The sequence below is a fragment of the Callithrix jacchus genome, chromosome 14 (assembly GCF_049354715.1).
Source record: "Callithrix jacchus isolate 240 chromosome 14, calJac240_pri, whole genome shotgun sequence".
Lineage (NCBI taxonomy): Eukaryota > Metazoa > Chordata > Mammalia > Primates > Cebidae > Callithrix > Callithrix jacchus.
In genome coordinates, this window is record NC_133515.1 from 94,439,390 (window position 1) to 94,452,384 (window position 12,995).

At 37.2% G+C, this 12,995-nt stretch overlaps 1 protein-coding gene across 7 annotated transcripts in view; it reads left to right on the forward strand.

Annotated features, from left to right (window-relative positions):
* Positions 1 to 12,995, forward strand: part of LDAH (lipid droplet associated hydrolase) — a 154,846-nt gene that overhangs the window by 52,676 nt on the left and 89,175 nt on the right. The gene's annotated exons all lie outside the window — the stretch shown is intronic.

Sequence of the window (12,995 nt, forward strand, 5' to 3'; positions counted from 1 at the left end):
TTTAACAACAAAGATTTGTTCCTTGTTCATGATGCAAATCCTCTGAGGGTAGGCTGCCCCTATGAAGATCTCTATGCAGGCTTTCTCCAGAATCCAGATTGATGGAGTAGTGTCTATCTGGAATAGTCAAGTCCCGTGGCAGAGGATCTAAAGGGAATAGTGAATCACACCTGCATTTTAAAACCTCTTCCTGGAAGTGATGATTGTCACTCCTCAAATTTTGTTTGACAGAGCAGATCATATGACCAAGTCAGCCATCTGTGAGGCTGTGAAGTACAGTTCTCCCCAGAGAATGAAAGCATATGTTTGTGACCAATAAAACAGTGTTTTTAAACAACGTATAATAAAATAGAGGAAAATAGAATAGAATAAAAATATATTGTAGTAAAGGCATTATGAAACTTTTCACTTTTTATGAGTGTGTGTTGATAACTTAGATTACAATGTCAAATGTACATCTCTCTGTGAGTCAAGGTTAAAAAAAGTTTGAAAAGCATTCATCTGGACTACAGTACACCACAGCAGCTAAGAACAGAGCAAGAATGTCAAGAAAGGGGTAGATATATGGAGGATTAAAGATGGTCACAGATTTTTTTTTTTTTTTTTGTCATTCCTCTCTTAAGAGATGAAGCCTGTTTCCCTTTCCCTTTAAATTTAGGCCAAGCATGTGACTTGCTTTTACCAATAAGATACAGTGGGTACTTCTTTCTGGTACCTTCAAGTCCAGGCCTTAAGAGGACTGGGAGCTTCTGTTTCCTTCCTCAGAAGCCAGCTACCATGTAAGAAGGCCAACTGCCCTGAGACCACGAGGCTGAGAGAAAGCCCAAGCTAGCTATGGAGGATCATGAGGCACCAGGCCTGAGTCAAACCTTCTTGCGCCTTCCAGCCCATCTCAGCCCAGCCCATCCACCACTGAATGCAGCCAAGTGAGTGACCCCAGCCCACAGCACGTGGAGCAAAAGTACCATCCAACTAAGCCCTACTCGAGTACCTGACCCACAGAATTGTGAGAAAGGATAATCATTGTGATTTTAAATCGTAAGTCTAGAGATGTTATGTTATATAGCAGTAGATAATTTAAACAAGGTACAGGGTTGAGTGTAACACATGTTGACGGCTTCAGGCTTCTAGAGTAAAAAGTCCTTGATGACCTGGAAGACAGACTTTTTAGTGAAATAATAGGACAAGAGGGTTGCAGGAAGTTAGGTGATAAATGGATAGTGATTCCATTGGCCAGTGAAGGGGAGAAAAACACAGGATAATTTAAGGAAGAAGCTGGTCAAGGGAACTTTTTTTCCCTATAATTGGGGGAGAATTTAACTTATGCTGAGGGGAACAGCCCAAGCACAGATGTTGAAGATGAAAGACATAGGAACTTTTCTTGGAACAGGTTTCCTTCCATTGGTCTTTTAAGTCTACATACTTGAAAACTTGGAAAATTGAATTTTTCTTAATATTTGTATCTTTGCATAGTGGTTTCCCTTTTTCCTGGGGTGTAAGGGGGAATGTATATTACATATTTGGTTCTCGTTTTCCATCTAGAAAAAGTCTAGCTCAATTTTTAAAATTGATGTTATTGTCATTACTAACAGTGAATATTACCTAACATTGATTTGAAATTTACACACATGTTCACATGAAACGAGTTGTTTTAACAATCTGATTTTTTTCATGTTAAAGATGAGACTGAAGTGCCAAGGAGTCATGTGTCCAACTCATATGTCAACTAGTAGAAAGTAGCAGAGCAGGGACTTTGTATTCTGTTTTCTAATTTCCCGTTTACCTGTTTTCTAGGTGAGTTAATTAGAGAGGTGATGATTACAAATGGTCAGAGTAAGTTGCTTTTACAAACCACCAAACTATTTGGCCTAAACTTAAAATTTCTATTTTTGCTTTTTTTTTTTTTGAGTTGGAGTTTTGCTCTCGTTGCCCAAGCTGGAGTACAATGGCGCAATCTCAGCCCACTGCAACCTTCACCACCTGGGTTCAAGAGATTCTCCTGGCTCAACCTCCCAAGTAGCTGGGATTACAGGTGCGCACCACCCTGCCTGGCTAATTTTTTTGTATTTTTAGTAGAAACGGGGTTTCACCGAGTAAGCCACAGTGGTCTCGAACTCCTGACCTCAGGTGATCTGCCCCCTTTGACCTCCCAAAGTGCTGGAATTACAGGCCTGAGCCCGTGCCTGGCCTGTTTTTAATATTTGAGTTCTTCAAATACACCAGGAGTGCTTTAGTAAGAAGCAGGTGAATGCATTGCGAGGAGTTCGGAGAGAAGAGAGAAATGACAGCATATGTGAGTGTTCTGGAGCATAGGAGATAAAGGGAGCTGTTAAGGCCTGGACCAAGGGCAAAAATGAAACTGAAGAGATAGTAAATCAGAGTCCTAGAATTCAGCTGGGGACAGAAGGAGTATGAAGGAAATTGAAGTATTCTGCAAACACAATGCATAGCAGTTTGGCAATTACCTCTATGTGACCCATTAATAAATCCTGCTGTGTGAAAAACACAGGCTTAGACAATCAGCAACTACTCTGATTTGTGAAAGATATTCCATTTCAGAAAACAGTTGATCTCTTACCCTAAGAAAAGTTTGTATTGTATATGATGAAATGCTTTTTTTCCAGTCACTTATGCATTTATTTAAATATATATGTATCTGTACATGTGTGCGCACACACACATTATCTTTTCTGAATTACCCAGGAGAAACCTTGCTAATAAAAACTAGACACATGGACAGTTTCAACTTTTCAACTTCAGCCATTTTTAGTTATCTGCTTATTTTTTTAAATCCTGAAATTGCTTTCAAAGTGGAAAAATTGTGTGGGCTTTTTTCATCTTTTCATAACTCAAAAACGACTTAATATGTTTTTCTGAAACTTCGCAAAGAAAGAAAAAAATCACCTTTGGGCTGAAACCAAGCATGGAAAATTTCACCACAAAGGGCTAATTTTTTGGAAAGCTGCAAGAAAGTGAAAACAGGACTTTATAATAGAGCATTCTTCATGCATGTTAATACTTACTGCTTTATCTAATGCATTTCATCTGAGAATTCCAGAACACTTTTCAGATTTAAATATTGAGCCATTTTAATATTTGTGTACCCATGATATACTGTCAGATGTTAAAAAGTTCCCCCATCCTCTCAGATGTCCAGTAGCTTGGGAATTAGTGAGATGCGTTTAAAGTGACAGGTAGGGCAAATGAAGTTAAGTGACTGCTGGACAGAGAAAGCCATGTATTTGCCGCCCAATACATTTTATCACTACCTCTTCTTGGCCCAGGAGTACTGTAGTTGTAAGTAAAATACACTAGGCACTAATTTGAATAAGCCAGCATGCCTCAAAGTAGTATCAACATCACTTGTGATCTTGTTAGAAATGCAAATTCTTGTCCCTCTCCACACCCCGAGTGGTGGGGCTTACCAACCAGCACTTAACTAGCACTGCAGGTGATTCTGATACATGCTTAAGTTTGAGAACCACCTACCTAAGCTTTCCAAAAGCTTGGAACAGAACACATTGAAATGCTCTGGACAATTAAATCTGTTCTTGGTCTTTCTGTGATGCCCGCTCTGTCTTCTCATATCCCTTGGAAGCAGGAGGAATACGAATCAAATTCTCTGAAGGAAAGGTCTTCTATATTAATGTGTTCTAGCTCTTTGCACCTATGATGTTGTCTATTAGCACAGAGACTCCCTTGAGTGAAGATGCTGATATCAGCTTGTATCAAGATGTATTTTCTCATTTCCCTGAATTATCAGGGTTAAAACTAGAATGGGACTATATATTTCTTTGAAATCTTTTAAGTTCTAAGATATAAGCAGCAAGGTATCAGATCTGTCAGTGGAAGCTGATTTAAGCCATATTCTTTGGTGTGTACATTCTTGATCTGATGCTTTGCAGTAGTATTCTGCAGTTCAGCAAACTCCAAGGTCTGTATTGTTGTGTCTTGAGGCACTGAAGTAGTTGTTGGAGAATATTACCGTGGTGATGGAAGTTGCTAGTCTGTGGTATGTGGACCTTTAGCTAATTATTTTAGCTTAGGTTAATTACTATAAATAATTTGTAGAAATTCATAAAAAGGACAGCAAGTTCTCAAAGATGCAAAGGATGTGAACAGATAATTCACTGAAGAACTAGCTAGTTTATCAAAAAGTGTGTGCCTACCACAATGTATGATACAGTGTTTAATGAATTAGCATATAGTAATATACTTAATGATGTCTGTTTATGTTGAGTATAGTACTATTTGCTAATGTTCATTTGATGAATGAACCTCAACAGTTATCAAAATTAACTATTACTATTGCATAATCTAAAATTACATAGGAAACATAAACTTTAGGTTAACCAAGAAGAAAATTTGTGTTGTGTATTTGTATACTTATATACATTTTTAGAAAGTTTGAACAGGTAAATACCAGGTGGCTTATAGTAGTTTTCTGTGTGGTGGTGAAGGGTAAAGCTTGTGTTGGAGTGAAAACTCTATATTGTTTCTCCTTTTCTTTATAATGACCATGTGTTATCAGAAAAAAAAGTTTCCATTAAAAAAGTATTCATACCTTTTGAACCTATTAATTCTTTTCTTTGGAATTTATATTAAGAAAACAGTCAAAGGTAGAGAAAATCATGTGCAAAAATACTATTATAACAAAAAATTGGAAATATTCTAATGTCTAACCTTAAAGGCAAGTATGGATGTCTAGCCATTAAAGTTATGTTTTCAAAAGACAATGTAATACATAATTGTAGAATGTAATTCTATAATTACAATGTGTTCTGTTCCAATGTAATACAAATTATAGAATATAAAAATGTCAGAATACATAGAGAATATGTGAATACAACTGTATAAAAATTACACATGGAAAAGCTTGATAATAAAATTATAAAATAAATTTAGTCATTGTATTTAAGTGATGAGTTTGATGATGATTTAATATTTTTTCTTTTTGAATTTTCTGTAAAGACATATATTTATTCACTATTATAGTCATTTAATGGTCATCTTTTTTTTTTCTTTTAAAGTGATTTGGTCATGTTACTTTATAGCAGAAAATTGTTCCAGGAGAGATCTTTGTTTTTAAATTTAATTTAACTTTAGATTCAGAGGGTACATGTGCATGTTTATTACACAAGTATATTATGTAATGGTCGGGGATTGGGCTTCTAGTGTACCAGTTACCCAGATAGTGAGCACTGTACTCAGTAGGTATAACTTATGTTTGCGTTATATATTGTCAAGTTCAGTGCAGTCCTTCTTAGGCCTCAAATTGTCCTACGAGGCCCATATTAAATACTAACCTACTTAAGTCCTTTTGGGTACAAGATAGTTTATAAATAGATGAAAGAACAAATAAGTCATTAGCCATATTTCACTTCCTGCATGAAAACTTTGCTGACTGTTTTTATAGAATATAACTTCTGCTACTTCTGGGCCAATTGTATTGTCTCCTATTAGCTTTTCTTTTGTGGCTTGTAGCTTAAGTGTAATTTTTTTTATAGCCACAAGAACAAGAGCTGGCTCTTTTTTTTTTTTCTTTGAATGCTTGCAAGTTCTAGCATAGAAACATCCTTTTTTTTTTCATTTAATTAAATTAAACTATATGAAAGTTACATCAGCAGCTTCTGCTGGTAAAAGTCTCACTTGATTCATAAGTGCCGCTGACGACTTCTGTTCATATAGATTAACCACTTCATTGATCTTAAGGAAACAATTGTCTTGTTTGACAGTGAAAGAGACTATAGATCAGCAGCAAGAGACAGCAGCTATATGCATCCAAAGGAGCAATACTAATTCAGCTTCTGTAAGACAGAATTGAAGAATATTATTATGGTCTCAGAGTAGTTGAAGATTTCTCAAATTGGACAACGCAAATGTTTGTACAAAATATTGTTGTACATGAAAGGAAAAAGCTTAGGGGTGTGGTGGACAGACTGTAGGGTAGGTGGTGCCCCATGATCCTCACCTCCTAATGTTCATTTCTACATATAATCCCCTCCATAAGTGGATATGACCTATGACTTGCATCTAGCCAATAAAATATGATAAAGGTGAAGCATGTGATTATGTATATGTGATTTATATACATAAGATTGTAGATCCTGACTTGCTGAAGTCTCTCTCCCATGCTGGCTTTAAAAGCAAGCATATTGTGGGTTGTCTATGTTGAGGGACCTATATGGCAAGAAATTGCAGGTGGCTGCTAGAAGCTGAAAGTAGCCTTCAGCCAACATCCAACAAAAAAACTGATATCCTTGATCCTATGCTACAAAGAACTAAATCCTGTCAACAACCTTAGTGATTTGTATCCTTCCCCAGTCAAGCCTCAGATGAGACTGCAGCCCTTGCTGACACCTTGATTGCAGCCTGGTAAGATGCTAAACAGAGAACCCAGCTAAACCAAGCCTGGACTCTCGATGTGCTGAAACTCTGCAATATTAAGTTTATATTATTTTAAGCTACAAAGTTTTAGTAATTTATTAGATAGCAATAGATAACAAATCAAGAGAAAAGTAAATGGTAATATCAAACCTATGTTTTCTCTGCAGGAAAACCCACCTATAAGATCAGTAGTGGCCCTGAGTTAGTATCAGCATTGTAGCAGTAGCAGTTAGCTTTTTCCCCTGCCACTTTTCCCTGCTCTTACCTTATCTTACCTACTCTTCCTACTCCACTCAATTACCTCGGCTTTTGGCCTTCCTTGCAATTTTTTTAAATTAACGTACTTCTCTCCCCACCTCAAAAAAAAATAATGATTTCGGTTGTTAATAAGTTTGCCTTTTGATAGCTTGACTGGTAATTGTTATTTGATGTAATAACAAAATCACAGGTTGGGATTAGCATCGTTCATCCTATTCTAGGTTGAAGCAGATCTTATTTGAAAGTATGGCCATATTCAAATCTCATCTGACCAAGAGGTTAATAATGGTAGGATATTGAGAGGCTTTGGGGTATGAGAGAGTGGCCAGTGCTAAGGCAGAGGTGATACCTTTGTGAATTCCCTTGCTGTTGGGTGGATTCTGAAAAGTATTGCTTGTACCTGGCCACACTGAAGCCTTGTTCATAGAAAAACACCCTCATAGAGCCTTAGTGGACAGAGCATAACTATCAGAGAAGACATAACAGGGAGGGGAGTGGAAACGGATGAACAACATTCTGTGAAACTGCTTCTTTTTGGATTTTGTTTAGTTCAGGTAGCAGTTTGTTTCTAGGTCTGTTTTTGAAGATGAGAAGTATGATTGTGATCTTTAAGAAAGGAAAAAGCTCTCTAATATGGTTAACCAGAATGTATGAGGTTGTTTTACGCTCACTTCTTGCTTGTATGGAAAATCTGTGAACAATATGCAAAAAGTTCCCTGAAATGGAAAAAGCCTAGCAGGCACTAAATGAAAGGTGCTTCACAAGACTAAAATGTGGTTGCTTTGAGATCTCACGTTCCAGGCCATTTCGGACTAATTCTATTTGTTTGGGAAGAAGCAAGATTGTCAGGTGTCAGAAAGGTGTATCAATAGATAAAACATGGAAGCCAGTGTCATACTGCAAACCTCTCCCCAGGAAACCAGACAGTAAATCACTTTTCAGGATCAGTCATGTAGAGACCACAGGGAGCATGCATGAATGCAGACACTGTCCAGAAACTACATTTCAACAAATAATTTCTCCCCTCAATGGTACTGTTATTGGGAGCTTCTTCAAAGCTCCCAATTTGGCTTCAAAAAGCCAAATTGAACATTAGAGTTTCAGCCTTTTTCTCTTTCATAATCTACTACCCTCAAGAAGATGCTGAGGAGCTTCTTATACCCTCTTACAAAGGAGAACGTCTGAGAGCGTCAGTAATACTATGCTAATGTTGATGGACATTTTTTTAGAAGAGATTTCATAAAAACTTAGGGACATATTCTGGTTATCTGGGTACCAGGGGGGTTCTCCTGAAGGCCCTTGTTTCCTTCCATTCGTAGTTTCTGTGTTTGCCTTACAGTCCCTGCACATAGGGCTCCATCCTGATGATGATAATTTCTCATTGTCCAGATACATATTTTCCTATCTGTGTGCCTTTGTTGAACTGCTTCCTTTCTGCTTTGTCCCACACCACCTAACTGATGCCTTCTGTTCTTCTGGAACATCCTCTCAAACATAAGCTCCTGTATGAACTCTTTCCTGATTCTTCCCAGTCATTTTCACTCTGTCCTTCCTTTGTAACACTTTTTTTCATAGTTCTTTTATATTCCACCCTGTATTATAGCTAGTATGTATTTCTTTGATTTTTCTTATTAGATTTTTCAGCTTTCCTTTTAATTGAAGTATAATCTACATACAATAACTCTTGTTCGTCTCCCTGCCTCATTGTAGATATTTCTTCTGACTTACATTCTACTTCACTAATCTTTACTTGAGCTATGTATAAACACCTTTAAACCCATCTGTTAATCCTCAATTTTAGCTATTATATTTTTTGCCTATAAAATTTCCATTTTATTATTATTATTATTACTAATTATTGCAAATCTCCATCTTGTCATCTAATATCTTGATCACATTTTAGTGATTTTAAACTCCTATCTGACTTTATTCTCCTTTGTACCATCAACAATTTTTAAAAATACCATTACTTTTATAAAAGTTCAGTGATGATATATTTAAAATGAAAATAAATAAAGATTGTGTCTGATAATTCCAACATCTAAATCTCATAGGGTTGCATTTCTACTCATGCTTTTTCCTTTTTTGTTTTGGTCATGTTATCTTGTCTATCCATGTGTTTGTGTATTAGTCCAGGTTTGCCAGAGAAACAGAACCAATGGGATGTATGTATATAGAAAGAGGTTTATTGTAAGGAATTGGCTCACGTGTTTATGGAGGTTGACAAATCCCAAGATCTGTAGTCAGCAAACTACAGACCCAGGAGAGCCAATGATATAATTCTAGTTTCAGTCCAAAGGTCTGAGAACTAGAATTTCTGATGGGTTAATTCCAGTCCAAAGGCTGGCAGACTCAAGACCCAGGAAGAGCTGATGTTTCAGTTTGAGTCTGAAGGCAGAAAATTAAAAAGTCCCAGCTTGAAGGTGATCAGGCAGAAGGAATTATCTTTTATTAAACCTTTTGGTTCTATTCAGGCCTTCAACTGATTGGATGAGGCTCACTCACATTAGGGAGGGCAATATGCTTCACTGAATGTACCATTCAAATGTTAATCTCAGCCAGAAACACCCTCAAACATCCAAATTGTTTGACCAAATATCTGGGCACCCTGTGGCCCAGTCAAGCTGACATGTAAAATTGACCATTACAGTTTGGTAAGCTTTTTCTTTTTAACTGAATACCTGGCATTATATGTAAAAAATTATTGAAATAATATTAGAATCTTCCTCCAGGGAGGATTTTCCTTTGTGTTTGCAGTTATACTTAGGGTAGATCACTTTGATGTCATTGGGAATTGGGCTGAATCAAAGCCATCTTTGGAGGAGGTGGCCTATTTCCAGTTCATTGCTGCTTCTAGGGTATAGTCCTTTAATAGTTTCCACTAAAAGCCTAGAGTGCCTTCTCTTTAATGGGCACAGAACTCCCAAGTGTTTCCCTTAAGCCCACAAGATTTTTCAGAAACTCTCTTCAGCTTCTTGCCCTCTTAGCTACTGCTTGCAAATCAGCAAATAACAAAGAAAAGCTATTTCAGCACTCCTCTCTGAAGTTCTTTTTTCCCTAGCATTTTAGCCTTGAAATCTCCTCTGCCTCTGATGCCTTCAAAGGGACTTTTAAAAAATTTCTCAACTTTTCTAATTGTTCTTGGCAAGAAGATTGCTCTCCAACAAGATAGCCTGCCATCCTCACCTCCCGTCAACACCATTAGCATCTGGTGCTGAGCTTTAAGTTCTGCCAGCTCTGCTATTGAGAAGTACATCATTTTGAGTTTTTAATTATTTTTGTGAACTGTTTTCTTCCTCTGGAAAATTTTAGAATATTCACTCTATTCTCAGTGTTATATTTTATGATGATATTCCTTGGACTGTTTATCCCTTTTAATCCAGAAACTGGCATACTTACATACTGGGAACTCTTGTATTTTTTTTTCTCTTCTTTTTTTCTCCTTATTTGTGTGTTATACTTTCAGAAAAGATTTTCTTGATTTATTTTCTTTTCCATTATCCATTTCTTTGGATTTTTAGTTTTCTACAATGAGAAATATGGAATATTTTCCTAACTTTATCTTCCAATTCATCTAATTAAACTTTTGATTTTGGCATCTATGCAAATAGTTTCTAAGGAATTTCTTGTTCTTTTCTTCCTTTTTATAATATCCTTTTTATTTTTATTTCATGGATCTCTCTCTCTCTCTCTCTCTCTCTCTCTCTCTCTCTCTCTCTGGAAAACACATATTTTGGAATTTTGTTAGGCTCTTGCATTGTCTGTGTTCATTCTGAATTCCTTTTCTCATGCTTTAAAAAAAATACTGATCTGTCTATTTTAAGTGAAACTTTACTCAAATGTCTGGTACTTCTTTATTATCTTCATATTTAAGAATGAGGCACCAGGACGGACATGGTGGCTCACACCTGTAATCCCAGGACTTTGGAAGGCCAACGCCAGTGGATCAACTGAGGTCAGGATTTTGAGACTAGCCCGACCAATATGGTGAAACCCCATTTCTGCTAAAACTACAAAAATTAGCCAAGCATGGTGGCAGGCACTCATACTCCCAGCTACTCAGGAGGCTTGAACCCGGGAGGCGGAGAAGGTTGCAGTGAGCTGAGATCGTGCCACTACACTCCAGCCTGGGTGACAGAGCGAGACTTAGGCTCAAAAAGAAAAAGAATGAGGCACCAAAACTATAGGGAGGTTTTGTGTGGGAGTGGGTTTTGTCAACTGGTCAGCTGTACTACAGGGTAATTGGACAGGTATCCAACTTTTTTGGTGTGGAATTCTCCAGTATACATATTTTTTCTGGAGTGATTAAGTTTCTTCAGAGAAACATTTTCAAACCACTTGTCTAACACGCAGCATCCTGAAGCAAACAGCTCAAGGAGCTGGAGTTTGCATGTGACGGTGTCTCAGCATTTAGTGCTTTGGCTTTCACTTATTCTGTTTTTATGATGTTCCCCTGCCTCTTTCTATGCCCACTGTGTCCAGGTCAGGAGCCTCTTTCTTCTATTTCTGCACAGAATTAACCTCCAGGCCATGCTGGGGTTGTGGAGGAGTTGCTTGAGGGTATTGGGTGAGGCAGGCATCCCAGGGGACTGGCTGCCTCTCAGCCAGCCTTTCATTATTCAAGTCTGCTCTGTGCCCTGAACTGCTACTGAGACCTGTTACGGTCTTGGATGCATTTGTGAACAAAATAGGAAAAGAAACAAAAACAAACTCTGCTTATGCAGAGTTTACAGTTTACTAAGGAGAGACGGTAATAGGCATAAAAATGAGGAAATTAATATGTTTAAAGGGGATACTGCCGTGATATAAAGAGTGGAGCAAGATAAAGGGGATTGGAAGCACCATGGCTGGGGGATAGAGGGCAGTGGTGGACTGCAAGTGATTTTTAAAACTTTTTATTTGGAAATAATTCCAAACTTACAGAAGAGCTATAAGACTAAGAATAGTGCAACAACACAAGATACACTTTTGTCAGATTTACCTGTTGTTATTGTTTTACCTCATTTGCTTTATTTGCTCCCCCCCCACACACACACAATATTTCTACTTGAACCATTTAAGAGTAAATTGAATATATTATTGCCCTTAACCACAGTACAGTTATCAACATCAGAAAATGTAATATTGATGTAATACTTTAATCTACATTGCGTATTCCCATTTTATCATTTGGCCCACTAATGTCCATGATAGCATTTCCTCCCTCCACTATACCTGGAGAGTCAGGTATTGCCTTGAATTCTCATGTTTCTCTATTTTCCTTTAGTATGAAACATATCAAGAGTATTCCTTTGTTTTTTCATAAAACTGACATTTTAAAGAATATAGTTCCTTTCAAAAAAGGAACTACAGTTGTGTTTTTCTCATGTTTTCTTATGACTAGATTGAGGTTTTGCATTCTTAGCTGTAATTTAATTTGTATTTTTCTCATGATTAGATTGAGGTGTTGCATTCTTAGCTATAATATAATACCTCATAGGTGATGCCATGTCCTTCTCAGGGTAGGTCATCTACAGGCACATGGCATCCAGCTGCTAATCATTGGTGATATTAATTTCAATCACCTAATCAAATGTTATCCAAAACTTCTCCACTGCAGACTTTACTTTTTCTTATCAGTGAATAAACAATCTATGGGGAGGTACTTTTTTTTCCATGTCAATATCCTGCTCTTCAACAAAATTTTCTCCTAGATTCAACATCCATTATTTATCCTTGCCTGATCCAATCTTTGCTATGATTTTCTAACTGTAGTACTTTCTCCACATAAACCCATTAGAACTCAGTATTTTATTATAAGCAAGAACCTTCCTTTCTTATGTATGTATAATTTGTATGTATGTATGTATTTATCAGCATAGACTTATGAATTTCTGATGTATCAAAGATATATGATTCATTACTATATTGATTTTGGTGGTAAAATTATTCCATATTTGGCCACTGGGAACCACTTAAATCTGGCTCCTGTTGTAACTGCAATTTTAAGTAAGATGTTTATTAGGAATCATAAAAGTGACTTGCTGGAGGTAGTTAGCCTCATGGCTATCTAGGGTACAGGGTTCTAAACAGCAGAATACTTATTACAAAGACTTTAAGGCCAGAAGTATGCCTGTTTGAGAAACAGCAAGGCCAGTGTGACTGGAGCAAAGTGAATAAGGTGTGAAGTAGTAAGAGAGCACTGTCAAAGACTGCTTTTACTCTGAATAAGCAGGAGTGACATGGACTTTGGTTTCGAAAGGAACATTCTGGCTGCTGTGTTTGGAATAGACTGTAAGAACAAGAATGGAAGCAGGGAGGCCTGTTACAAGGCTGTTGGAATAATTCAGGTGAGTGATGCGGGTGTTCAT